General features: G+C 37.7%; 2 long non-coding RNA genes and 1 other non-coding gene across 3 annotated transcripts; 2 read left to right on the forward strand and 1 right to left on the reverse strand.

Moving 5' to 3' along the window:
* Nucleotides 1–15,949: 15,949 nt before the first annotated feature.
* On the forward strand, nucleotides 15,950–18,314 carry LOC112843736 (uncharacterized). The gene is made up of 2 exons (XR_003216211.1): nucleotides 15,950–16,128; nucleotides 18,267–18,314. It is a non-coding gene; the product is annotated as an uncharacterized LOC112843736 (long non-coding RNA).
* A 112-nt stretch (nucleotides 18,315–18,426) lies between these two features.
* Nucleotides 18,427–19,193, forward strand: LOC112843739 (uncharacterized). Its single transcript, XR_003216213.1, has 2 exons — nucleotides 18,427–18,485; nucleotides 18,687–19,193. It is a non-coding gene; the product is annotated as an uncharacterized LOC112843739 (long non-coding RNA).
* On the reverse strand, nucleotides 19,154–24,564 carry LOC109203635 (G2/M phase-specific E3 ubiquitin-protein ligase). The gene is made up of 11 exons (XR_003215967.1): nucleotides 24,283–24,564; nucleotides 23,486–23,622; nucleotides 22,916–23,222; nucleotides 22,187–22,269; nucleotides 21,985–22,037; nucleotides 21,717–21,755; nucleotides 21,184–21,494; nucleotides 20,892–21,069; nucleotides 20,450–20,619; nucleotides 19,696–19,910; nucleotides 19,154–19,596 (listed from the first exon to the last, which is right to left on the reverse strand). It is a non-coding gene; the product is annotated as a G2/M phase-specific E3 ubiquitin-protein ligase (transcript).
* Between the last annotated feature and the right edge of the window lie 3,319 nt (nucleotides 24,565–27,883).

Genomic DNA, 27,883 nt, shown 5'->3' on the forward strand with positions numbered 1-27,883 from the left:
GGAATTCAAGAAATGTTTGCCAGATCAAGTAATTATATATGTACATGAGCAAAAGGTGACATCACTTCCACATATAGCTTTGCAAAAACTGCATAAAAAGCACTTGCAGCAACAATAACATAATAATCCAGAAACACGCTTTGCCGATCCGATCAGCTGTTCGTAACACTTCCTTCTCCATCAGCGTGAACTATAGCATGTCCGCCGTGACCTGCCCGAAACCAAAGGTGACGTTTTTTTGCGGAAATGTAGTTTTTTACGATCAGGGCTTATGAGCCTATACTTGTGTTTTTAAAAGTTATGTTTGACTTTATGACTTTCTGTGTTGTTTCTGGGATGCTTAGGAGTCATATTGCACTGCTGGAAATTGTTTATTTTGATGCATATGCTGCTTTTTTGCAAATTTGCATTATAATATTTATTTTAGTTTTTCCTGCAGTATATGAAAATTGGTGTATTTCAAAAATAAAACTATGAAGACACTCAAAATAAATTTCCTGTGGTGGGAAACTAGTTTGTGCAACTTTTTTGTATTTACAGTTTTGAGGGATAAGCCTCTTAAATTTCTCTAACTAGAAATATATATTAAAAAAAACAAAAACAATTTTAATTTTTTTTGTAGTTTATTGCACTTTTTTGCAATTTATATAATTACTATGCACTTAATGCATACATATTATTACAATTTGGGTTATAATGGTTGTATTGATGTATAGCAACTTGAAATGCTCCCAAAAATGGCACTACAGCATGTAAAAATATAAGATAAGCTCTGGCGGACTTGGTTCTATGGTAGGTCTTAAAGGGTTAAAAGGCGGCTGGAGTGATGCCGCAGGAGAGGTTCTCCCATTTCTCCTCACGACCCAGTAGTATATCTGTGACAGCCACTGGCTGCAGTGTTTTTTGACAGTTGTGGAAGTGGAGTGGGTTGGGGTGAGCTGCTGTTTCTTTTGATCACCAGGTTTCTCCTGTTTTGAGTTAGTTAAGGAGGTCAGACTCTGTCTTTATGTTTGGCTTTGTTTTGGTAAGGTCAGGGGTGTGGGAATCAATTTAGATTTGTTTTGTTTATTATTTTGGCCTTGGCTCACCCTGAAGTGTTGACACTTCCCTTTTGTTGTCCCTCTTTTTAGCACATTGTAAATAAATCACATTATGAAGAACAAATTTCTTTCCTGTCACTGGGGGGAGCGAGTGCATCTTTCATGTTATTGCCCGGCCGTAGATGGGTCGTAACACTGGATAAAAATGTCACACCACAAAAAATCACAGACTGGTTTCTTAAACATGATAACGAGTTCACCGTACTCAAACGTGCTCCACAGTCACAACAGAAGCACATTAATACAATATATGGACAGCATATAGGATAATACAAAAAATGCACAATCAAAAACAACCTGCCAGTCCAGCAGCCAAAAGAGGTCATCATGTTGTTTAGTGTGGTATCATGCAAAGTCCATCATTTGCTTGACTGATGGGCGTCATCATAACCACATTCAGTAATACACTTTCACACAGACTTACAAACTATTGGGTGGATACCAGTAAAGAGTAGAGTGAGCGTTTGGATTAAAATAAGGACTACAAATAATAAAATGGGATTATTACTTTTATTATTTTATTAACTGTAACTGTTAATTTTAACTGATCATTAACAGAGGCTGTTGACACCTCTGGTTTTCATGTCACTTTTTTCTTCATTTAGCACCAGTTACAGCTCACGCAGGTCACTATGCAAAGAACAGACTGAATCTTTTAATGTTTTGTCAGCAACATTAGTTGCTTTGGTAAATATCTTAATGAATCATCTTTGTAGATAATATCATTATAATTTTATTATATTTCATATCTATTTTGAAAAATTACTTAATAGCAAGTTTCTCATTGTGTTTTTGGTAGCTTCACTAAAACACTTTACAGAACTCCACCAAAGAAGAAACATTTTCTCTGAAAATTTTAAATGGACATATGTTGCCGGCTGCTTATCAGCCAATCATGTGTTAATGCCCTTTTTCATGGAGACATGGCCAAAATAACCCGTTGAAAGTTAAACTGAGCATCAGGATGGAGATGAATGCTGATTTAAGGGGCTTTGAACATGGCATGGTTGTTGGTGTCAGAGAGCGAGGTCTGAGTTTTCTCAGAAACTGCTGAGTTGATGGGATTTTCCCACACAAATATCTCTAGGCTTTGCTGAATCTGGGGTGAAAAAGTGAAAATGATGAGTGAGTCACTGGATAGTTTGAGGTTAGTTTATGATCAGTTGTCCCTATTCTGGAAAAACTGGTCCCAGGTGTTTCCAGTCACTGATGATCTAACATGACATCTAACTAGCATGAACACAAATAAACAGTCATAAATAACCTGCCAGTCTAGCAGCAAGTAGAGTTCATCACATTGTTCAGTGTGGTATCATGCAAAGTCCATCATTTGTTTGGCTGATGGCCGTCATTATAACCACATTCAGTAATACACTTTCACACAGACTTACAAACTGCAGGCTGAACACCAGTGAAGAGCAGTGTGTGAATTTGGATAAAAAAGGATTAGTAAATTAAAACGAGAGCCATACATGGTAGAGTGGAGACTTTTATTATTATTATTATTATTAGTGTTAGTATGTTAGCTTTCACTGGTCAGAGACACCTCTACATTTCATGCACATTTTTACTTTAGTTTACACCGCATGCAGGTCACCAAAGAAAAAGTAAAGACAGTATTTAACAATAAATTAATTAAAGTAATGGCAAATCTAATATATTTTAAATGTATTTTAACATGTATTTGCTATCACATTTATTATTATGTTTTCAATAGTTTCACTACAACACTTTACCTCACCAAAGAAAGATAAAATCTGAATCCAATACCTGAGTGAAAGACTTTTACTTATTTATAGTTTTACTTATTTCAATACTTAACATGTCAAAAATATAATCAATGAAGACATTAAATTAGTAGTTATTGGATAAGCAATCAACCTTTAATATACCTTGTCTTTCAATATCATATGTATTTTCTATTCATATATCAAATATCATATCATCATCAGTATACTGTAAACTCTAATTGGTGCTGCAAAAATAAACATGACTAACTTGTTTCCCTTTTTGTTTCCAGACAAGCCCCAAACGGCACATTAAGCAGCATGTCAGATAACCTGTCTTCCTCTTCCTTTGACTGCTTGACCTCAAGCATTGGGATTTTAATCACCATGACTTTTCTCATCACCAAGATGTTTGTTACCCTTAGTCTCTCCATCCTCATCCTCTATGTGGCTTACCAACGATGGCAGCGGGAGTCTTTGGCAACAACAAGTAACTCTGACATTTTCACCTATAATGTGACTGTCTTTGAACTGATATTTGTATTGGGGGTCATTGCTTCCTTATTTGGCATATACACTAATAACTCAGTGTTAATTATTATGGGGATGTATTCAGCTTCTTTTGTCTACCCTGCAGAGATTTTCTTTAACACTGTTACATGTGTGGAGCGCTACCTGGCTGTTGTTCACCCCATCACCTATATGGGGCTGAGACAGTCAGGTGGGGTCAGGATCAGAAACATCTGCATTGGGTGTGTGTGGTTGATGTGCTTTGGATTGCTTGGAGTAATGGCTCTATATTACCCTGATGTTCCCTATGTTCTATATTTCTGTGTGATGATGGTATCGTTAATTGTCATCTCTTTTTGTAGCCTCTCTGTTCTCTGTGTTCTGATTCGTCCAGGTCCAGGAGAAATGCGAGCACACAAGGGGAAGGTTGATCATTCAAAACAGAAAGCTTTCTACACCATCACAGCAATAATGATAGTACTGTTGGTGTGTTTTCTAGGAATGCTTGTTACAGTTGGTCTGCATAACTCATACCTGCTAAGTAACACAGACAGATGTTTCCTTTTGTTCTCTGTTGACTGGTTCACTCTGCCCATGAGTCTGATTTTGCCTCTATTGTTTCTACACAAAGCAGGAAAACTGTCCTGCAGAAGTTTCATCAAAAAGTAAAAATAATTATTATTTAATAATACGGACAATTTAGGAGGAACTCAAATTTGTGATGTGTGCTTCTCAATTGCATGAACCTCGATCACTTCAGCATTTTGTACTGCTCTTCCTAAATGCTGTGTCATGTACTGGGATTCAGTTTAATCAAAAATGTTTTTAACATTATTCACAAACATTTGTACCAACCTAATTCAATTAAAGTAAGGACATGGTGGAAAATGAGAGTAAATGAAAACATATCCTGTGATATGTCAGCAACATGTCACTTTAAATGAGTCAGCTCTATAACTGTGTAACGCATGAACTGTGAAAAAAATTGCAATAAACTGAAGTCTTCATTGAACCTTTTTGTGATTAAAAAAAACAATAAATTTCATTTTGCATCTGTGAGTTTTAATATGCATCAGTTTTGCTTCATCCTGCATTCTTGTGCAGTTTATCGCTCACAGTGCACTGTGCACTGTCGGAATGTATACATCAGTTTTTTAGGGTAAACAAAAACATACACTGATGATTTAGAGGTCTCAAAAACATCAAATATGATACACTTGGCGTTACATACTGAAGTAACAGTTAGTCCTGATTGCTTTGACCTGCGTTAATAATATGGGATCTACTCAGTTTTCAACATCACTATCTTAGCAGAGCAAAAGACACCTCTTGACCCATTTTCTCCATCCTTTTGCAAAACAGTTAACATGAATGTCATTCAACCAATCCCAACCCCACTTTTTAAAGCTATGGTAACCAAACAGAAATCCCCTATTTCTAACTATTACTGCCTAGATCAGTATGAAGTCAGTGAAGCACCTGTTTGACACTCCTTCACGCAAATCTTCACTTAGAAATCAGTCTGGTGACCTTCAAAGGTGCAACATCTGTATTGCTTTTTTTACCAGCATGTATGGAGAAGGTCTAAGGCAGATGAGAATGAGTGTCACAAGTGGCAATTTCGTACACTCTATTTTGGTTTACGTGTATTTTCTGTCATATTTCCAGTATTTTAGTTTTCAGTAACAGTTTTATAAAGCCATGAAGTCAATAACATTTGCATCAAAGCATTTCTGATTCTGGATCCATCTCATTGCAAGAAGACAAATATGACACTTTATATAGAAAGATAATAACTGGCACTGCCATGAAGGCTATGTGATGGGCTATGGTGACAAGCAATGGTGCACTGATTGCAAGTACAAGTTCTTTGAGTTGTACTTTGTTTAGCATTGTGTTATGATTGTTTAAAGGCAAAATTAGCTTTCTTTCATATTTTAAATGTTTTGGCATGGTTAGAGCTTTAGCAAATAAAATGTGTCACTTTGACCATGAGTGCCTTTGTTTAGGCCTGTGTGTTAAAGTTTGTCATATTCAAAATATGAAAAAATGAAATATATGAAAAATCTGAAAATTGGTGATGTTAAATTCGATTCTTTTTGATCAATTTGAATGAGTCACTCACCAAAATGAATCGGGTTTTTAGTCATTTAGTCACCTAGTCAGTCAGAGAGTGCAAAAAATGTAAATTTTTACTTAAACTTAAATTTTTTTCTATTTTCATGTATATCCTACTGCTAAGATGAGTGATTGAAAAAGAAAAGCAACTATTTTTATAGAGCAAAAAATAGCAAAAAGATTAAGATTTTTAAAGGGAATATTTATTTTTTTATTTTATTTTATTTTATTTTATTTTACTCAAATGTGTCAAATATATATTTTCTCATCTAAATGTCCACTGAGCTGTAAGCCAGGGGGCGGTAATGCGCCTTAACATTAGTTGCCAACCAAGAAGAAGAAGAAGAAGAAGCTGTGAGCCAGGAGGGAGGGGGTGAGTGAGTGATTTGTTCGCGCATGTTTTTTCCTCCAGTTCATAGCAGAAATGTTTTTGTTAAGAAACTGGCTGTTGTTTTTTTCACCATAATTTTAATTATAAGCTAGATATATTTCTACTAATGAAATTAGTTTGCTAACAGCAACAGGGATGAGTCAGTGAGACAGTTGGGCTTGTGAATGATTCACGAGTCAGTAAAGGGATTCTCGAGTATTGAACGATTCGTTCATGAATCGCACATTACTAGTGCAAATGACACAAAAGACTCAGTGATCTCAGAGAATCTTACTTTTAAAATGTATGATTTTATATAAAGGTATAAACGTTTTGTGAAGATGAGATAAGTTGTTCACCCCTTTTCTCATGCGAAATGAGGAGTTCAAAAGACTGCACCTATAGGGCAACAAAACTGTGGGAAATAAACTGGGCTCTGCCTGTGAATCACTCTTTGCCTCTCTTCCTCCTTCCATCTGCTCATCTCATCTATCACTTTCCACTTGCTGTCCATCTGAGAACAAGGCACAACCTGCAATTGTATTGATCTATTATTTAATTATCCACACTTAAAAAGTTAAACCCAAAGCAATATGAACATCATTTCATTTGAAATATGGTTTTTTAGGGTTTTTATTTCCTAAACTGTTTCTTGGCACTTAAACAGATGTTGAAGAGTTTGTTAAGGGGTTTATTGGTTGAAGCTCATTTAACTCATCTTGATAGAAAGTTCATCCTCCAGAAGGTGTCCTGCTACTGTTATTGGCTGTCTCTCTGAGGTATTCAACATAAGGTTGTGTATCATCAGGAGAGCCGCTGATAATCCCAGTACTAATCCAACAACAGAGGCCTGTCTGCACTTCATCAAAACAATCTGTAAAAGTCAATAAATTAATTAATAAATAAGATTTAAAAAAAGAACAGTCTACACAGTCGGTGTAACAGAAAAAAAAAAAAAATTAACTTACTAGTGATACAAAATTTATAGCTGGCAGAGGTGAAGCCATAATCAGTGTCCACCTCACACAGGTACAGACCCGAGTCATCAGTCCTGAGTCTGGAGAAAAACCCAAAGAGAAAAACTCTTTGGGTGCATATTAACAAACATCATTTTCATTAATAAATCCTGTCAGCTACCTCAAATAGAACTCAGTAGATCTCATCATGCTGCTTGTTTCATCTCTGAACTGATGAGGTCAGCACTGAGCGCTGACAATAAGATCTGATTATTGTTGTGTATTAAATGTTTCAGGCTAAGTTGATCATTTTAATACCTTTTGAAAGACGCTGATATCAGAATCTGTGTGCCAATAGAGTTACTCTGATTTACCTTTTTGTGGTTCCTTCTTGTATATTGACACAATGACTCATTGTTGTCATGCAAATGTATTTATCAATAGACAGGAAAACTAAAGATTCCAAAGAATTTGACTCTCGATTCTAATCTCTACTTATAACCTCTGTTCATGACTAAGCATGACATACTCTTACTCACCATGTGGGACTGCAACTTCTCCTTCTATTTCCTTTTGGATTGACCTTGCATATCCTCTTTCTCAGGGGATAACCGTCCTTAGGCTGTTCCCACCCTGACATCCTTTGCTATTCCCTCCACAGAGTCTCTCAGGGCCAGTTCCTTGTGTTTTGAAATCTGTGCTGTGTGCAATTAAAGTTATAAATCAAACACCATCCAGTCGCAACTGAGTCATACGAAAGAGCCCAGTCTCTGCCCCTGTGCCCTGACAGTGTCTGTATGCTTAAGTATCGAATTACAGACAGGTGTTACAGATGCATATGATATGATTCAGAAGCATAAACTAAGATGTATAAATGTGTACAGTGTGTAACTTTTGATGACACATAAATACAGATCAATTTGTCCACACTCAAAACTATTTTACAAATGTGTACATCCAAACCTTGTGATCTCCTGCAATGACTACATGAACAAATTGGAGTTTATAATTCAGATCTTTAATTTCTACGGCACGTTCTGATTTCTGTAATAAAATATTATGGCCAACAGTGTTGAAGACTGCACTGAGGTATAACAGGACCACCACAGCCATCAATGACACTCTGATACCACAAATCACCATGGGAACGGTTACAGAAAGTAAGGAGCCACTGTTTTAAATGAGTGCTTGAAACATGAGTGTGTCAGTGTGGAAACTGATAAGATATCTACCAAATCTACTCTTCTTTAAAAGAAACACTGTCGTCTAGTTAGACCTAGTAAGACTGAATGTTGCCTGACAGCACTTAATAATGCAGGGATAGTGTCATTTAGATTAGCAAGAATGAAACTAGTTCAGGAGAGCACTGCTAGATAAAGAATGGGGTTCATGTCGATGTGGCTTGTGGTGAAGCCGGAAATCACTGATTGAAGATTACAAACAACTCAGGACACAATAAATCTGTAAAAAAGAGCAGAGAAGAGACAAAATTGTAAGAAGAGAGTAGTTTGATGAAGAGACCGAACCTTTAAACTGATCTAAAACATAACCATCTCCCTATATTGATATACATACAAGCTCCTCCTCCATGTGCACATGAAGTTAGGTTTCGAACCAGACAGATCTGGCACAGAATGACACAGCAAAATAAAGTGAAATGTTATTTATGCCAAAAAATAGTTTGGGAATTAAAAAAAATAAGATTAATGTAAGAAGAACAAATTTTATATATATGTATATATTAATATAAAACTGTAAAACTTTACTTACAAAAACTGTATAAGAATAAAGAGACATGTCTAGATATCCTTTTCAGGATGAAAAGTAACACGACTTCATATGAAACAATGCAACAGAAGAGGGGTTATATATTATTATTATAACTATTATAAATTATTATAACTATAATATTAGTAGCAATATTATATTCTAATATTCTGAACTGTTGCCAAATCTTTATAGAAAGGACAAACAACGGCCATTGGATGTTTTCTGTCTTCTCACAGGAGCTGAAGAAGAAAGATCACATGACTGGAACAAACTTTAAACTGTATTTGTGTAAAATTAATTAATAGTCTCTTTATTGCCGATCAATTTCAGTTTCCTATGACCACACGTAATAATTTAAATTAAAAAAAGGATAATTTGTTGTTTTCTTTTTTTGACATTTAAGTTTTTTATTGATTTTGCGACACATACTTAAACCTATATATAAGAGGAAGGAGGAAAAAACAAACAAAACAACAACAACAAAAAAACAAAAAACAAAAAAAAAGCTGCTGGTGTTCACCCCTGCCCTTACAAGTCTAAAAGAAAGAAAAGGGTAAGTAACAATGGGTTCCAACAAAAGAAACAGAAATAGCAGAAATAAGCAAATAAAATTGGTCACAGTTAAAAGTCCTTCAAATTACAATAATATGGTCATGATTTCCCGTTTGCTTCAAATAGCTCCAGAAGTAGTCCCACTGTTCATCTTTGACTTCTGTATCATTTTTAAGTTTATTCAGCATGGACTGATAGGAAGCAGTCTCTGCCATTGCTCTGATCCAGTCTTTCAGTTCAGGTCGTACTGTAGTCTTCCAGTGCCTAAGGATAATCCTCGATGCAGTTACCAGTCCGACCATAACAACCGTAAAAATATTATTATGAATTCTTGGAATATGAGAACGGTCTCCTAACAAGCACAATTCAGGAGTTAGGGGAACTTCTAATCCTGACCAACCTTTTAAGAGTGCGACGACTTCCTTCCAAAAAGGAGCTATAAGGGAACATTCCCAAAAACAATGTAGGAAAGTCCCCACCTCAGTTTTACATTTCCAACAAAGATAGTCAGGCATAAGCTTCATGTAATGTAATCTTGTTGGAGTATGATAATATCTATGCAGAATTTTATATTGTAGACATTTGCTCCTCGCCTCCTTAACATAAACCCCATTTTCCGCCAAAATGCCCATCCATTTTTCATTTGAAATTGGTGCATTTAAATCTTTCTGCCACAAGGTTTTAATGTTCGAACATTCCCCACTTCTATTATCATTTACCAACCTATAAAAACATGATGCTGTGTGGTGCTCCTGAGGCATATTTATAAAATTTAGAACAAGATTTTCATGTCCCCTTCTTAACTTCGACGTCACACAATGTCTAATTTGCAAATATCTCCAGAAATTTTCCTTCCCTTCCAATTTGTATGTTTGAACAAGGTCTTTATAGGACATAAATTCCCCATCTTTAAATAAGTCACTAATAACATTTATGCCATGAGACTGCCACAGTTTCCAAAACACAATTTTCTTCCCTATACGAATAGCTGGATTGTTCCAAAGAGATGAGTAAAACTGCACATGAGGTGATATTTTAAGAATTCTATGTATATTGAGCCAAACCTGTCTAGAATAAAACAAAATTGGGTTCGTTGAAGTGCAGCTTTGAGACAACATACCTTTTGGATCAACAGTAGTATAAATCTCAGACTCTATACTTAGCCATTCCTGTCCTGCTTGATTTTTTCCCCAGTAATTAACCCATTTTGCCATCTCGAATGAGACTGAATATAATCTTGGATCGGGTAAACTTAAACCACCCTTCTCTCTAGGAGCATATAATTTACTTAGCTTGATTCTTGCCCTTTTCCCATCCCACAGAAACTGCTTAATTAAGTCTTCATACTGTTTAAAAAGACCGGACGGTATCGCAATTGGTAACATCATTACTACATAATTAAATTGGGGAGCTATGATCATTTTTACAATATTTATTTTGCCCCACAATGAGATTTTTAACTTGCCCCATTTTTCTATATTTGTTTTTATTTTTAGAAGGACTGGGTCAAAATTAAGTTGGGGTAGGTCCTCCATATCTTGGCTTAGCCTAATCCCAAGATACTTCATCCCTCTAGGTACCCATTTAAAATTAAATTTTTCTACCATGTATGGATAACATAGTGGTGATAGTGGCATTGCTTCAGACTTTCCCCAGTTAATAGTGTAACCGGACACCTCGGAGAACGCATTTATGGTGTCCATTAAGTGTGGCACTGATAAAAGTGGGTCTGTTATAATGGCAAGAATATCATCAGCATAGAGGAGGAGTTTGTGTTCCTGCTGCCCACCTATGACGCCTTTAATCTCCTTGTTTGATCTAATACTCACTGCCAATGTTTCTATAAAAATTAAGAACAAAAGGGGGCTTAAAGAACAACCCTAACGAGCTCCACGTGACAAACTAAAAAAAGGTGAAACCATACCGTTTGACATTACCACAGCCCTTGGTTCTTTGTATAGCACTTTAACCCAGTTTAAAAAGTGTGGACCAAACCCGAACCGCAACAAGGTTGAAAAAAAGCTCCATTCAACTTTGTCAAAAGCCTTCTCCGCATCTAAGAAGAAAGCTGCTATTGGAGTATCTTTAGACTGGCTCAACCACATCAAATGGAGTAGCTTTCGAATGTTATCTGAGGAAGAGCGTGTTTTCATAAATCCAGTCTGGTTTGGATGTATGATAACACCCAAAACTTGCTGCAACCTTAAGGCTAGAACTTTTGTAAGTATTTTGCAGTCCAAATTCAATAGACTTATTGGTCTGTAATTTGATGGATCTGTATTATCTTTATCTTTTTTTGGTATTAGTGAAATCAGTGCCTCATTAAATGTAGCTGGGATCTGCCCATTTTCAAAAGCTTCTTTATACACTTTTTGTAGCACCGGAGCAAGAATGTCAATAAATGTTTTATAATACTCAGCTGGTAAGCTGAGCAGATTCTTACTCTGGATGGCATTACCTTGGCCTCCAGTAATGCTGTGAGAAACCTTGGAGTCATTTTTGACCAGGACATGTCCTTCAATGCACATATTAAACAAATATGTAAGACTGCTTTCTTCCATTTGCGCAACATCTCTAAAATTAGAAATATCCTGTCTCAGAGTGATGCTGAAAAACTAGTTCATGCATTTATTACTTCCAGGCTGGACTACTGTAATTCTTTATTATCAGGATGTCCTAAAAACTCGCTGAAAAGCCTTCAGCTAATCCAAAATGCTGCAACAAGAGTACTGACAGGGACTAGAAAGAGAGAGCATATTTCTCCTGTTTTGGCTTCCCTTCATTGGCTTCCTGTTAAATCCAGAATTGAATTCAAAATCCTGCTCCTCACATACAAGGTCTTGAATAATCAGGCCCCATCTTTTCTTAATGACCTTGTAGTACCATATCACCCTATTAGAGCACTTCGCTCTCGCTCTGCAGGCCTACTTGTTGTTCCTAGAGTATTTAAAAGTAGAATGGGAGGCAGAGCCTTCAGTTTTCAGGCCCCTCTTCTGTGGAACCAACTTCCAGTTTGGATTCGGGAGACAGACACTATCTCTACTTTCAAGATTAGGCTTAAAACTTTCCTTTTTGCTAAAGCATATAGTTAGGGCTGGACCAGGTGACCCTGAATCCTCCCTTAGTTATGCTGCAATAGACGTAGGCTGCCGGGGATTCCCATGATGCATTGAGTTTTTCCCTTCCAGTCACCTTTCTCACTCACTATGTGCTAATAGACCTCTCTGCATCGAATCATATCTGTTATTAATTTCTGTCTCTCTTCCACAGCATGTCTTTCATCCTGTTTTCCTTTTTTCACCCCAACCGGTCGCAGCAGATGGCCGCCCCTCCCTGAGCCTGGTTCTGCCGGAGGTTTCTTCCTGTTAAAAGGGAGTTTTTCCTTCCCACTGTCGCCAAAGTGCTTGCTCATAGGGGGTCATATGATTGTTGGGTTTTTCTCTGTATTTATTATTGTGCTATCTACTGTACAATATAAAGCGCCTTGAGGCAACTTTTGTTGTGATTTGGCGCTATATAAATAAAATTGAAATTGAAATTAAATTGGTAGGCCGTCGTTACCCGGTGATTTCCCCGTTTTCATCAAAGTTATTGCCTTTCTGATTTCTGCCTCAGTAATGGGACCCTCGAGCCCTTCCATTTGATCCTGTTGCAGTGTGGGCAGGTCCAGTTTAGACAGAAAAAGGTCTTCACCTGTTTGATTTCCTAAAACAGTAGATGTATATAAACTGTTGTAGTAATTCCTGAATATCCTATTTATTTCTCTAATTGATGTAACCAAAATATTTTCATGTTTAATAGCTGGAATGAAGTTTGAGAAATCCTGTTTTTTAACCTGTCTTGCTAATACTTTACCTGTCTTTTCACCACCTTCATAAAATGTAGTATTCAGGCGAAGCATAGAATATGCAACTTTTTCGTTGTATATCTCATTCAATTGAAATTTTAATCCACATATATCCCTATATAGTTGTTCTGTTTAAAGCCCTGAAAGCAGGTTTTCTTTATATTTGATTTCTTTTTCCAATATTTGGATTTTATTCAAACTTTCTTTCTTCTTTTTAGAAGCATATGCTATTAGCTTCCCCCGAATGTATGCCTTAGAAGCTTCCCACACTGTTCCTATGTGTTTGGTGCTTCCAATATTGATTTGGAAGAAATATTTGAGGTCTTCCTCAAGTAAGGTCTGAAAAGACTTATCCAATAAAAGGGAGACATTCATTCTCCATCTAGATCCTACTCTGTTCTCTGTGCCTAATTTAATACACAATTCCACTGCTGCATGATCAGTTAGCCCAATACTCTTAATATCACAACTTTTTAGACAATTAAGCAGAGTATTTGAGATCAGAAAAAAATCCAATCTAGAAAAAGATGAGAATGGGAGTAGAAGGTGTATTCCCTTTTAGTTGGATTACTTAACCGCCATACATCTGTCAACCCCATGTTGTCTTTTAACATGTGGACTGCTTCTCTAGTTTTATTACCAACAGAACTCCCGAAACTACTCCTGTCAAGGGCACCATCCATTACTTCATTAAAATCTCCAGCTAAGATTATTTGTCCTTCCATCTCCCCCACGATTTTATTAACATTGTGATAAAAAAGTGGGTCTCCCTTATTTGGGCCATAGATATTGCAAAGAATCATCATCACACCTTCAATCTGTGCCTGGACACATATTATTCTTCCCTCTGCATCTTTCAGTTCCTTTACCAGTATAAAGTTAATATTTCTTCTGATGAGGATGATAACCCCATTGCGAGCACTTGAGAAGGAGCTGTAGAAAATATAATAATTTGTTGTTTTCTGTGTTTAGCATGATCGGGAACAAGATTCAGTCTCAGCATTTATTCAGTTTCATAGCAGAGGCATTACGTACAGTGGCAATTTTCATTAATCATTTCTGCCCGGGAAGCGGTGTGTAGGGACGGTGCCTTGCTCAGGGGTACCTCAGGGTAGCAGTTCAGTGGATTCGATCTTCCGATTATGGGGCCACCACTCTACCTACTGAGGTACCTCTGCCCTACTTTCAACAGTGAAAAACTTGCACTGCATTGCAAATAGTCACACCTTGTTTCAGAAGTAAACAGTCACATGTGTGCCACACACTGTAAATAAACCAGGTGTCAGTACCAGTAATTTGAGTCAGTCGAAGATTTAAACAGAGAAATAAAATAAAATAAAATAAAATAAAATAAAATAGGAGTCCCCTTCACATGATGCCCTCCTGGTCGTGTACATCTATTAGCCTGAAAGAATGGGCGAACTCAGAAAACTGCAACTACATGAAAAAAGAACAGCAGGAGAAAATTGTTTTTCACAACAGCTGCAAAACACAAACAGAATGATCAAAGAATAAACAAAACAAGTGCATCACACAACAAAAACATCCATTTTAACAAACCATTTTAAAATAATTGTAAATGTAAAAAAATATTCTGTTTAAAGAAATTCATGAAATTGGGTGGTATCTAAAACCTGCTTTTCTATAACTAATGAGCACTGTGGTGCAAACTCTGTCACTTCTGCTTGCATGACATGTTTCATCAAATAGAACAAATCAGCTGTTCCTGACATTACATATTGTCAAGAAGACTGAGATCCCTCGGCTCAGACAAAAGCTTGTATGTGTGTTAGGATTTAGCCTAAACTACGGTGGCCCTGAAGTGCAAACCACAAAAACAAATCACAACACAATCACGCACAACAAATTGAAAAGGCGATCGTGGCTCAAGACTTGGGTGTTCGTCTTGTAATCGGAAGGTTGCCGGTTCGAGCCCCAGCTCGGACAGTCTCGGTCGTTGTGTCCTTGGGCAAGACACTTCACCTACCGCCTACTGGTGTTGGCCAGAGGGGCCGATGGCGCGATATGGCAGCCTCGCCTCTGTCAGTCTGCCCCAGGGCAGCTGTGGCTACAACTGTAGCTTGCCTTCACCAGTGTATGAATGTGAGAGTGAATGAATAGTGGTATTGTAAAGCGCTTTGAGGGGTCCTGAAAAGCGCTATATAAATGCAATCCATTATTATTATTATTATAAAAGCGCAACAACAAATTGAAAAGCGCAAAAACAAATTCACTAAACGCAACAACAAATTGAAAAGCGCAACAACAAATTGAAAAGCGCAAAAACAAAAGAAGAATCACAAAAACAAATTGAGAAGCACAATTACATTAAGAAAACCGGAAAGGGTAGGTACCAGTCGGCAACAGGAGACATCACTGATTGGATGTCCGCGCTGTTCATCTTTGGAACCGGAAGTTACTCTGCCTGTAGCGCATTATTTTCAAACATGAACATTAGCGGTGACCCAAACATAGCTGTCACTATTCGAGAATATTTTTGATTCAGGACATACATACGAGGTGATACTGGATATGCTCAAGTGTAATCATGACATTTCAATTAGTATGCGTACACTGAAAACACATTTAAAAGAATCTGGACTGTACAGACGAGGCAACTATTCTCCACTTCCTGAGGTGAGGCGTGCCATTTTGTCCGAGCTTCGAGGACCAGGACAATTGTTTGGATATCGGACCATGTGGCAAGTTCTCAAACAAAAACACAAGCTGCGTGTCAAGCGTGATGTAGTTATGAGGCTGTTGAGACAACTAAATCCTCAAGGAATCGCTTTGAGAACTCGAAGGAGGTTCACAAGACGCACGTATCACTCCATGGGGCCCAATTACATATGGCATGTAGATGGCTATGATAAACTGAAACCCTGTCAGGATGTATAGATGGCTTTTCAAGAAGACTGATGTGGCTTGTGTGTGGAGCAACAAACAACAACCCGGCTGTTATAGCGCACAATTATATAAACTGTGTAAAGAGTCTCGGTGTGATACCATTGAGATTACGAACAGACTTCGGGACTGAGAATGGGACTATGGCAGCAATACAGTGTACCCTCCGTCACGCGCACACGGACTATTATGCTGGATCGTCAAGCCACAGTTACGGATCATCTACTGGGAATCAGCGCATCGAGTCATGGTGGTCTTATTTCAGAAGAGGAAGGTGGGTACATTTGTGTCTGGTAGGTGTAAGCTACAGTGAAAGCTGATCAGATTGTTGTTTTTTTACAGGTTTCAGAGCTCATCACAGCACAGAAACAGCTTTAGTGAAGGTTACAAATGATCTTCTTATGGCCTCTGACAGTGGACTCATCTCTGTGCTTGTCCTGCTAGACCTCAGTGCTGCATTCGATACTGTTGACCATAATATCCTATTAGAGCGATTAGAACATGCTGTAGGTATTACAGGTACTGCGCTGCAGTGGTTTGTATCATATCTATCTAATAGACTCCAATTTGTACATGTAAATGGAGAGTCCTCTTCAGACACTAAGGTCAATTATGGTGTTCCACAGGGTTCAGTGCTAGGACCAATTCTATTTACATTATACATGCTTCCCTTAGGCAGCATCATTAGAAGACATAGCATAAATTTTCACTGCTATGCAGATGACACGCAGCTCTATCTATCCATGAAGCCAGGTAACACACACCAATTAGTTAAACTGCAGGAATGTCTTAAAGACATAAAGACCTGGATGGCCGCTAACTTTCTGCTTCTTAATTCAGATAAAACTGAGGTTATTGTACTCGGCCCTGAAAATCTTAGAAATATGGTATCTAAGCAGATTCTTACTCTGGATGGCATTACCTTGGCCTCCAGTAATGCTGTGAGAAACCTTGGAGTCATTTTTGACCAGGACATGTCCTTCAACGCACATATTAAACAAATATGTAAGACTGCTTTCTTCCATTTGCGCAACATCTCTAAAATTAGAAATATCCTGTCTCAGAGTGATGCTGAAAAACTAGTTCATGCATTTATTACTTCCAGGCTGGACTACTGTAATTCTTTATTATCAGGATGTCCTAAAAACTCGCTGAAAAGCCTTCAGCTAATCCAAAATGCTGCAACAAGAGTACTGACAGGGACTAGAAAGAGAGAGCATATTTCTCCTGTTTTGGCTTCCCTTCATTGGCTTCCTGTTAAATCCAGAATTGAATTCAAAGTCCTGCTCCTCACATACAAGGTCTTAAATAATCAGGCCCCATCTTATCTTAATGACCTTGTAGTACCATATCACCCTATTAGAGCACTTCGCTCTTGCACTGCAGGCCTACTTGTTGTTCCTAGAGTATTTAAAAGTAGAATGGGAGGCAGAGCCTTCAGTTTTCAGGCCCCTCTTCTGTGGAACCAACTTCCAGTTTGGATTCGGGAGACAGACACTATCTCTACTTTCAAGATTAGGCTTAAAACTTTCCTTTTTGCTAAAGCATATAGTTAGGGCTGGACCAGGTGACCCTGAATCCTCCCTTAGTTATGCTGCAATAGACGTAGGCTGCCGGGGATTCCCATGATGCATTGAGTTTTTCCCTTCCAGTCACCTTTCTCACTCACTATGTGCTAATAGACCTCTCTGCATCGAATCATATCTGTTATTAATTTCTGTCTCTCTTCCACAGCATGTCTTTCATCCTGTTTTCCTTTTTTCACCCCAACCGGTCGCAGCAGATGGCCGCACCTCCCTGAGCCTGGTTCTGCCGGAGGTTTCTTCCTGTTAAAAGGGAGTTTTTCCTTCCCACTGTCGCCAAAGTGCTTGCTCATAGGGGGTCATATGATTGTTGGGTTTTTCTCTGTATTTATTATTGTGCGATCTATTGTACAATATAAAGCGCCTTGAGGCGACTTTTGTTGTGATTTGGCGCTATATAAATAAAATTGAATTGAATTGAAATTGAATTTAAGAAAATAGAGTAGCGTCCTGCTGGACGTGTTGAAAAGTTGGATGAGATAGACGTTAACAGCCGTCACTTTATTGCAGGAACTCAAAATGGTCATTGTCAGCTGTTGTGCCGAAATGAGCATGCTTGCCTAGATTTAACGACGCCAATACAAAATGAAAAACTCAGACCAAACTCTCCACTCCTCACAATCAACACACAGAACAGAGTGAAAAGAATACAGCATTTTTAACAAGAACATTACTGCAGGGTCGCTACAATATTTATGGAAAACTAATATGCATTACTTTGTTTGACATCCATTTGTGGCATGTTTAAATGGGACCAAAATGTAACAAACCCTATAAAATGACCAAGAACAAAGCTAAATTGATTCTTAAATATTAATTATATACCCAGGTCTCAGTTTTGGATGGACTTTTTTGGAGACCTAAGAGACTCTGGAAACTTCAATGGAAGCCACGAATGCCAATGCTTGCTGAGATTCTGCTTCACAGGGGTTCTACAGAAAGACCTGGATGAATGCAAAGACCTCTGGAACAAACACAGGATCCAGCCAAGCAGACTTGCATCGTGTCCAGGGGGGATTGCAAACAAACTCTATCTCTTGCCTCACAGGTATTTGAGTTCTTAACAAAATTAACCTTTTGCATCAAACTAAATGCAAGGTGTTGTTATTGCTTAAGTTGGTTAATATATATTCATAATTTTACACATAAGTATGATAGAGCAGTTTATAACATGTCACCGCATGCGTTGATTTATATAGTTCCATATTGTCAGCAAAAAATCCTTCACTGTTCTATTTTCATTTTGCAGATATGGTTCAAGAGACTGTGGATTTGCTGTTGAGGAGAGGGAACTGGATGTGTTTCCCGAGGAGGGGCTACTGGTTGGATTGTCTGGTGATCCAAACATTGGGGAATATTTACAACAGGCTGTACAACAAAACACACTGCAGCAGCCACAAGACTGGGAATCGGCCACAGAACTGTATTTGGCCCTGAAGGACATAGCTGGGTTTTAGATACCAACTGAACTTCAGTTTGTAATGACATTTGTCAGAGTTACTCTGACGAAGACACACACGGTGTCGAAACGTTAGTTTCTTTCCTTTTTTTGCACCTAATAAAACCTTTGGGACTTGAGTGCTCCAGCCCTTCTGTTTTTCCTTCATTTTTTAATGTTAGTAGTGTTTCCTTTCCCTCTTGCTAAATTGAATATAATATTGTTCATAATATACAGCAACTGGCATGGATTTAAATATTAACATTTAACCACAAGGAAACATTTAAAATGTTCTTTAATAAAACCATTTACAAATAGTGTCCAGCATTTCTGTCACTTTTCCAACATACACAATATTCAGAAAAAACAACTAAATGTTTAACAATATGGAAGTTGCTTGTCACATAAATGTGTTAAGTAGTATGCCAACGGCAGCTGAACCTAACAGGGTAACTCAGTAACTGTAACTTGATGACCTTGCTGATTTAAGAACATCCAAATCCTGGAGCATTTTGAATTCCAAAGTCCATGTTGGCCTTAAAGATGCTGTATGAGTCACAGATGGGTAGCTTCAGAGTATTTGCACAGGTGTTTGCAACTGGAAAAGGCGAAACACTTAAAAACTGGATGCGTGGTGGTGGTGTCATTCCTGCCGGTGGAACTGCCGTCAGCCCTGTGGCAAACATCATCAAATCTTCCAGACACACTGCTGTTGCCTTCTCTGAAAGAAGAAAGTAAACACTGTAGTACATTACAGAAAATTTATTTCCTCACCTCTCCTTTCATAAAACTATAAACAAATAAAAATGGTCATTCAAACCTTCACAATCAAGGAGATAATCTGCCCAAAAGCCAAGTGTTAGGACCTCCTTATGCCGCTTGTTGCTTCCTGCTGGGCTGAGATCTGCTCTGAACATGCTCTCCAGTTCTGAAGCAGTCAGGGCCTTGGCAGAGAAGCATAGGAGTGGGGCCAGCACACTGGAATTTTGTTGCAGTGCACTTAAAAAATTCAGACTTTCCAGTCCATCTTTAAATCTGCAAAGGATAGACAAATAACTAATAATTGGTTTATAGCTATAACTATTGCAGTCTTCTAAATTGTGTTTAAATGTCTTTACCTACTAGATCTTTCATTATAAATTTGGACAGATTTCAAATGCATAGAATCACTCATACACAAAAACAATTCATAGCACTCAGAAATTAACTGTGACAGCAAAAAAAGAAGAGCTCATTGGGATTTTAGCATTTAAAAAAAAATAGTGCTTTCACACTGGAATAAACAAGTGTGTCAAACAAGGGATCACCTCTTTTTATAAATAACTGAAAAATTAATCATGTTGCATGACTATGATTATTATGGGTCATTGTGAACAATAAATGTATACTAAATTAGAGTTCTAGTGTCAAAAGGTTAATAGCGTGCGACAGTGGCTCAGGAATTAACTAGTTGTTCATCAGATCACCGATGCTACTGAATCAGTTTTTTCATATACATCTGAAGGTCTGAAAATGTCAGTGGCTGCTGTGATGAGCAACTGGCCATCCTGAATTTAAAAGAGTAATGAGTTTACCGTTGAATGACACTTTGGTTTCTTTCAAGGATGTACCATCTGAGGTACTCCTCCACAAATGCTTGTTTCTCAAAAGGCTTGACGTTTCTGAGGCATCCAGCAGTTTGGAAGATTGTGCTGTTTTGCAAAATAAGATTATGCAAAGACTCCTCTGATTCAGCTTTCAGAACCTATAAAAAAAAAAAAAAAAAAGGTTTACTGTAAGAAAAACAAAAATATAATTTTCACTACTTTTACGATTCATTCAAACATTGGATTAAAAAATAATCAATTTGTTATTTCACTTGTGTTGTTGGGAGTTGGAAATCCGTCCTTTCAGATTACAGAATCTACTTTCAAGATATGATCCAACCCGGATAACTTTTATCCCGATTAAATCTTTTAAACTGGCCCCAAGTGTCTTCTAAGTAAACCCATTCCCTGAGCCTAGGTAATTTTCTACCTGATGTAAAATTTTTGTGATCTCCTCATCTTGCACATCTTCTACAGTGGCGCTGAAACTCTGATTCCCTGTGATGTGGTTGACCAGGTTCTTGGAGAGGAAATGTGGTGCTGGTCCCCATGCACAATGGATACAGCGATCATCTTTCCTGCTAAAAAGTACTCATCTTGCCTGGCAGCTGTTATACAGGGCACATAATTATCATGGTTAATTGCTATTAAATATGCTAATGAAAAAATACGCCAATTTTTATTAAAATTTCCATTGTAATAATTACGGAGAAAACATCCACCTCTTGAATTATATACAAGATAACGGCTCTCTGGAGGTCCATCAAAGATGGGGCGATTTCGCAGACTGCCCATAAGAAGTGTGAGGAATTCACGCCTCGGGCCACCTGTATCCAAACCTTCTTCAAAGCTGCCAGCATCATCATTAAACTTGATGAACATGTCGTAGTTGTCAGAGTATGTGCTGCGTCGAAATCCTCTAACAGCTCCATCCCATACAGCTGACCTTGATATATTGAACCTGCTGACCTTCTTGTGGTCAAGTTCCAGTGCCAAATTTGCAATAATTCCATGTGCCTGCAAATTGGTGTCTCTAAAAAAAGGGAAACTTTTTTTTTTAAAGGTATATATACTTCTCTCATGATTGCATGATGTCTTGTACAGAACAAGATGGCGGTTAATTGGATTCAAATGTTTAAATTACTAACACAGGTTCTTCTGGGGGCTCAGCAAACAGTGAATCGTTATCTAATTGCAAAGTAAAGGCGGTGGAGATTGTCTGCTGCACTGTTTTACTAATAAAATAGTTTTTTACCTGTTGTACTTCATTAGCAAGCACAAGATCCCCAGCACCCTTCCTTAGAGAACAAAGAAAAGCATTTTTGTTGTGTACTGTGAAAATATTAATTGACACTTTGAAATATTTAAGCATCTTGATTAACTAACAAACAAGCAATACAAGTATTATGTAGTCCATGTTCCAAAAACCATATACAGAATGAATGACAAAAGTGTATATCTCATTAATACAAAGTGTAGGCAAAAAACAGTAAAAGATTACATGTTCTTCAAATATCACTCACTCATATTCTGCCGCTTTCTGTAAAGGACTGCTTTCATGTTGAAGTTCCAATGGCTGAAACAAACAAACACACGCACGCGAGCATGCACACACACACACAAAATGTATTTCACATATAACTATTAACTGTTTTACTGAACTGAGGCAAATGGTGGTGGCTAAACAACAAGAAAACTCTATAAAAAATTTTAAATTGTACTTACCAGTGTATCAGCAAGATCAAACTCAGAGGGCCTTTTAATAACAATCTCTGGGTCAGAGTCAGACAAGTCTGAGTTTTCTCCAACTACAAAACATGAAAACAAATTAAGCTAAGCTAACTAAATTCATACTAATGTATGAAACTTTATTTGATCATCAATAATAGATTAATACGAAAGGCATAAAGTTAGCATTTAAAACTCATGACTCAGTAGATCCAAAAATGGCTGAATTTCATGTTTCCAGGAAGAAACATAACATATACAAGCTAATTTAGGGAGCAATGGTGGCAGAGGAGTTAAAAGCCCGCCCTGTAATCAAAAGGTTGAAGGTTTGAGCCCTGCTCAGTCTGTCACAGTCGTTGTGTCCTTGGGCAAGACACTTCACCCTCCATGCCAGGTGGTGGTAGTGGGAGGGATAGGTGGCATCTGTGTACAGCAGCCTTGCTTCAATCAGTGAGTCCCAGGACAGTTGTGTCCACATTGTAGCTAATCACCAGCAGTGTGTGAATGTGTGTGGGTGAATGACTGGTTTTGTTGTGAAGTGTCTTGGGGGGGTTGTAGAACCCTAGAAGGTGCTATATCAAATACAGGCCATTCACCATTTTAATGTAGGTATGCTATTGACTTGGGTGCTTTATGCGTAATGTTATCATTTCACAATTTCAAAATTAGCATTTGTTGAAACTAAGGGAATGTGTGTCAAAATCCAAACAAACATTAGCAGCTTACCATCTTCAAAGTCACTCTTCAAGCAGATGAAAACAGTGATTCTTTGATAAGGCTTGCCAACTTCAGCCTTATAAGCCTCAAGTGTAAATGGTCTTTGTGTTCCAGGGACAGTAATGACCTCAGTGCCATCCGGATACAGAAGAAGGAAAGGTCCATCTTTTAGATCTTTGTTAAAGTCCTTCATTTTTTTAACAGCTTGATTGAGCAGACCTGTGGCAGTAGCGTCAGGGTCTGTTGTTAGGAAAATAGTTTTTCCACGGTATGGCTTCAAACCACCCTTTTTAATGGTCATCAAGCCGACATTTATCTGTAAGGAAAAAGACATGAACAATGGGCCAAGTAGATACTAATATGACTCTAAGCAGATCTATTCAAACTTGAATATTTATTAACTGCAAAAGAGGGATCTTCCTGACAACCTAAATGTACAATTACTCATAAACAATTGTTCTTATTCTGGATAGCTTTACTACACTGAACATTTTTTACACAACTCCCCTAAGGAATAACAAAAGAATGTCATTAGAAAATTAACCTCAACTTGTTTTCAGACAGAGCTAGCCAAACTACCTGAACCTTTCTTTTTTCCTTTTTCTTTAAGCCCTTCCTCCCTTCAGAAAACTTTTGCCTCTCTTCATTTTTCTTTTTTCTGTATTCTAAGAAGGTGCTGAAGGTTGGAGTCGGGCAGTTTGAGGTAGTCTGTGATGCTAAAGGGAAACAAAGGAAAAATGTACTACAATGTCACACATTAAAGACATTCATTCATGTGACATTCCATTGTCCACACAACACGCAAATAAGGACAACACTGAATAATCTCACTAGAAAATTTCTACCAAGGAATGACAATGTAACTGATACTATTGACCAATACAATTCTACACCACTAAGTTTTAATGTATAGACACATAATAGTGTTAGTTCCTAAAGTTAACCAAACATAATAAATGAACTAATTTATTATCGTTTCAGTTGTGGAAATGCTCAGAGGACTGTTCCACGAAGCAAGCTAATCCCAAAAGCCAGGCTCACTCTGAAAATCCAGGCTCGATTGCCCCAAATTCGGTTCCAGGAACCAGGCTAACCTGCAGTCTTTCTGCTCATTCATTATGCAATATGCTTGTGGACAAGTCTGGTCCGTGGCACCCTAGCTGCGAGGTTTGTTAACACTAGAACTGCCCTCAGACCTTCACTACTAGAAAGGTCTTGAGCAGTCATTTTGACAGCTGCGTGCATTTTCAAATGAGCCTCGATTTTCTGAGCTCGCTTAGTGGAACAGCCCTCTGGTCTGCTATGGTCTGGAAACAGCTAACGCTAGGCTAATAAATCAATAAATAACAAACATTTTATTATGCTTATTAACTTACTCAATGGGAGTGAAGTATCTCCGATGCAAGATGCGTGATAAAGCCTCTCGCCACAGCCGCTGCAAAAGTTTGGTGACTCCTCAACCAGCTTTTTCCCATAGCTAGGACAAAACATTCCGCCGTTTTTCAAACGAAATGCGCTACAGGCAGAGTAACTTCCGGTTCCAAAGACGAACAGCGCGGACATCCAATCAGTGATGTCTCCTGTTGCCGACTGGTACCTACCCTTTCCGGTTTTCTTAATGTAATTGTGCTTCTCAATTTGTTTTTGTGATTCTTCTTTTGTTTTCGTGCATCTTAATTTTATTTTGTGCTTCTCAATTTGTTTTTGTGATTCTTCTTTTGTTTTTGCACTTTTCAATTTGTTGTTGCGTTTAGTGAATTTGTTTTTGCGCTTTTCAATTTGTTTTTGCGTTTAGTGAATTTGTTGTTGCGCTTTTCAATTTGTTTTTGCGCTTTTCAATTTGTTTTTGCGTTTAGTGAATTTGTTGTTGCACTTAGTGAATTTGTTGTTGCGCTTTTCAATTTGTTTTTGCGCTTTTCAATTTGTTTTTGCGCTTTTCAATTTGTTTTTGCGCTTTTCAATTTGTTTTGCGTTTTTCAATTTGTTTTTGCGTTTAGTGAATTTGTTTTTGCGCTTTTCAATTTGTTTTTGCGTTTAGTGAATTTGTTTTTGCGCTTTTCAATTTGTTGTTGCGCTTTTCAATTTGTTGTGCGTTTTGTGATTTGTTTTTGCGCTTATCAATTTGTTTTTGCGTTTAGTGAATTTGTTTTTGCGCTTTTCAATTTGTTTTTGCGTTTAGTGAATTTGTTTTTGCGCTTTTCAATTTGTTGTGCGTTTTGTGATTTGTTTTTGTGGTTTGCACTTCAGGGCCACCGTACTAAACAGCAGGCACAGATATGCAGAAATGGAAAGGTGTTTGATTTGATTATGTAAACAATGAGAAGAAGTAATTTTTAAGTGTGTTGTGACTGATAAATACTTAAGTTCAACTAAAGTTCAATAACAGGTGTTAAAAAGAGGCACAGATAAAATGAGTACTCAGAAATAAAAAAATACATTGAATGATGAAGGGGGAATGATATATTTCTGTTTGAGATTATAAGAAATGATGAAATGATGAAATGATGAAATGCATTTGTGCGGAGAACGGAGCTCAAATCAGATTATTTCACATCACATTAAGTGATTGGATGATTGTTAACATCGGATGTTGTTTGTACGAGTGGATTCATAAAAACCTCTGCAGGTAATGATTATTCGCAGTTTCCCCGGGGCATCGTTAAAGTGAGCAGAAGACTGGAAGACTCTGGTTCACATAGTTGATTTTTTTATACCCACTAGAGATACATTTTTTTTTTACTTTTCTTTAAACTCTTACATTTTGAATGTGAATATTATTAACTGATTGAGCTGTTCCGTTTCTGCAAATAAAGTTAATTTTGTGGACTTTCCAATTTTTTTGACGTAAAGGTCGAACTTGGGCATGAGTATTAACATCTACATTTTTAAGGTTCTTACAGGTTATTCTAGTGTTTTAAAACTAACAGATCCCTGGGGTCTGTTTTCCAGGTCACTTAAGTAAATCTTAGCAAATTTCTTAGCAAGTGCCAATGATCGTTAGAGAGGAGCTACAGTTAATGAATGTGGCTTTACTCAGGGTAGCTAGTAAAGGATGCAGTTCGCTAAATGATTGTGAACTGTGGGGAGGCATTCAGACGGAGGTAGTGAGTGCTGAGACATAAATAAAATCTGTTAACCTATCTGTGGTAATACCCCTGAGATCAGAGATTCTGATCCTTTCAACTAGAAAGCCAATTTTATGACTGTGCTGCAGTTTCTTTTGGCTAGAACTGGACGATGAACCACCAGGTGGTGCAGTTGTACATTTTTATATTTGTGTTACATTTTGGGATATTTAGGCAGCATCATGGAGAGTTAAATCTTTGGTTTCACCACATCTTAAATAAACATGATTTTTGGAGGCCAAGTCTTTGGAAAGAAGCCAGTTTGAGATAATCTGAGCTTGGTGAAATGACCCTTCTGAAAACAGCTGATGGAAACAATGCAAACTGTAATCATGAATGCACAGAAATGCTGTGGTATATAAATAATCCTCAGATGCCAACAAAGGGAGGGAAGTGTGCCAGACAACATTCTTCATACTATCACACCATCTACTTGAGTTGTTAGAACAAGGTAGAAGTGACAGTCGTTTACCACGTCTTGAAGATATCCTCAGTTGAGGTCAGAAGCGCTCCGTCTTCACTGGACTCAGTGCAAAACGAGATACAGACTATTAAAATAATAGAAAACAAAGAAACATTTCACAAAGAGTGAAAATAATATCACAACCAAAACCTTCATCTTGTGAATGTTGCTACCTGTAAACTTCATGTATCCAGTGGTTTATACAGTATGAACATCACATTTAATTTTACTTTGTGTATGTTCATTTTTATTGCCATATTTAGAATAACCTTATATATTTTTAGATGATTTGTTATGTCTCCTACAGAAGTAAAGATTAAAAGATGGATTTATTCATTATTTCAATACATACAGTGATAAGTAGGATGTATTCTAGATGTTGTGGTAAAAACTACAATTACAGAAAAAAGATTCTACATGCAGGGGCCACTTGATTAGGTACAACTGCACATTAAACTCATTGAAATGACCACATGAGAGATGATATTGCAAGTTAACTGCAAACAATGGCAGTAATTTTAGTCGTGCAATATCTCCAATCACTGTTTGCCTTTAGTTTCACTAGTGTGCATACAGATGTATTGTAGAATAATTTGGGGTTTAGATTCTTACACTCAGACACTAACAGACATTAACAGGGAAAGTGTCATGGTCTGGGTGAGTGCTGTTTTTTTTTTTTTTTTTTTTCCCCACAGAGCTGGTGGTTACACCTCTGAGTGGAGTTGCTGCATTCCTGCCTTTTGGCAATGAAGGTGCTGATAGTTAATACCAGTGCTCACCACTACTCTTTGCCAGATCTTCAGCTAACCTCAGTTAGTGCAGACCATCATGCTTACTGAAACCTGTCATAGTGATATTCTCTGCTTACCTTATGTTTCTTTGCTCACAGTCATCCAGCCGAACTTTAAGCTCAAATTCCGACATCACTCACCTTCATTCTGATGCTGGTTGTTGTGGCTTTTCCACCTCAGCTCATGCTAGCTTCATCTACCTGCAGATCATCACTACCTGGAACCCTCATCCTCTCACCCGAGCCACTTACCCCTTCTGTGACAATAAGTAAGACATTTATAGTTCATGATTCATTCACCTGGTCTCCACTGAAACACATTATGAACTTTGTCTCCTCTCATTGCAGTGATTCAGAAACTTCTGGTTTTGTTCCCCGGCCTGAAAACTCCTTTTTCCCTCACATCACAGAATCCCTGTGTTCATAGTTATTCTAGTGCCTTATGTTATTTGTTACAGTTCATGTTTTCTACTTGCATTCAAGTAAATCACACATCTCTCACAGGTCACGTCACACCATGGTTCACAGTTCACGTCGAGCCATCTCTATTACACTCTGTAAATAAAGTCTTGTAAATCCCATTCACCAGTGCCTCTGTG

Source organism: Oreochromis niloticus, linkage group LG3 (assembly GCF_001858045.2).
Source record: "Oreochromis niloticus isolate F11D_XX linkage group LG3, O_niloticus_UMD_NMBU, whole genome shotgun sequence".
NCBI lineage: Eukaryota > Metazoa > Chordata > Actinopteri > Cichliformes > Cichlidae > Oreochromis > Oreochromis niloticus.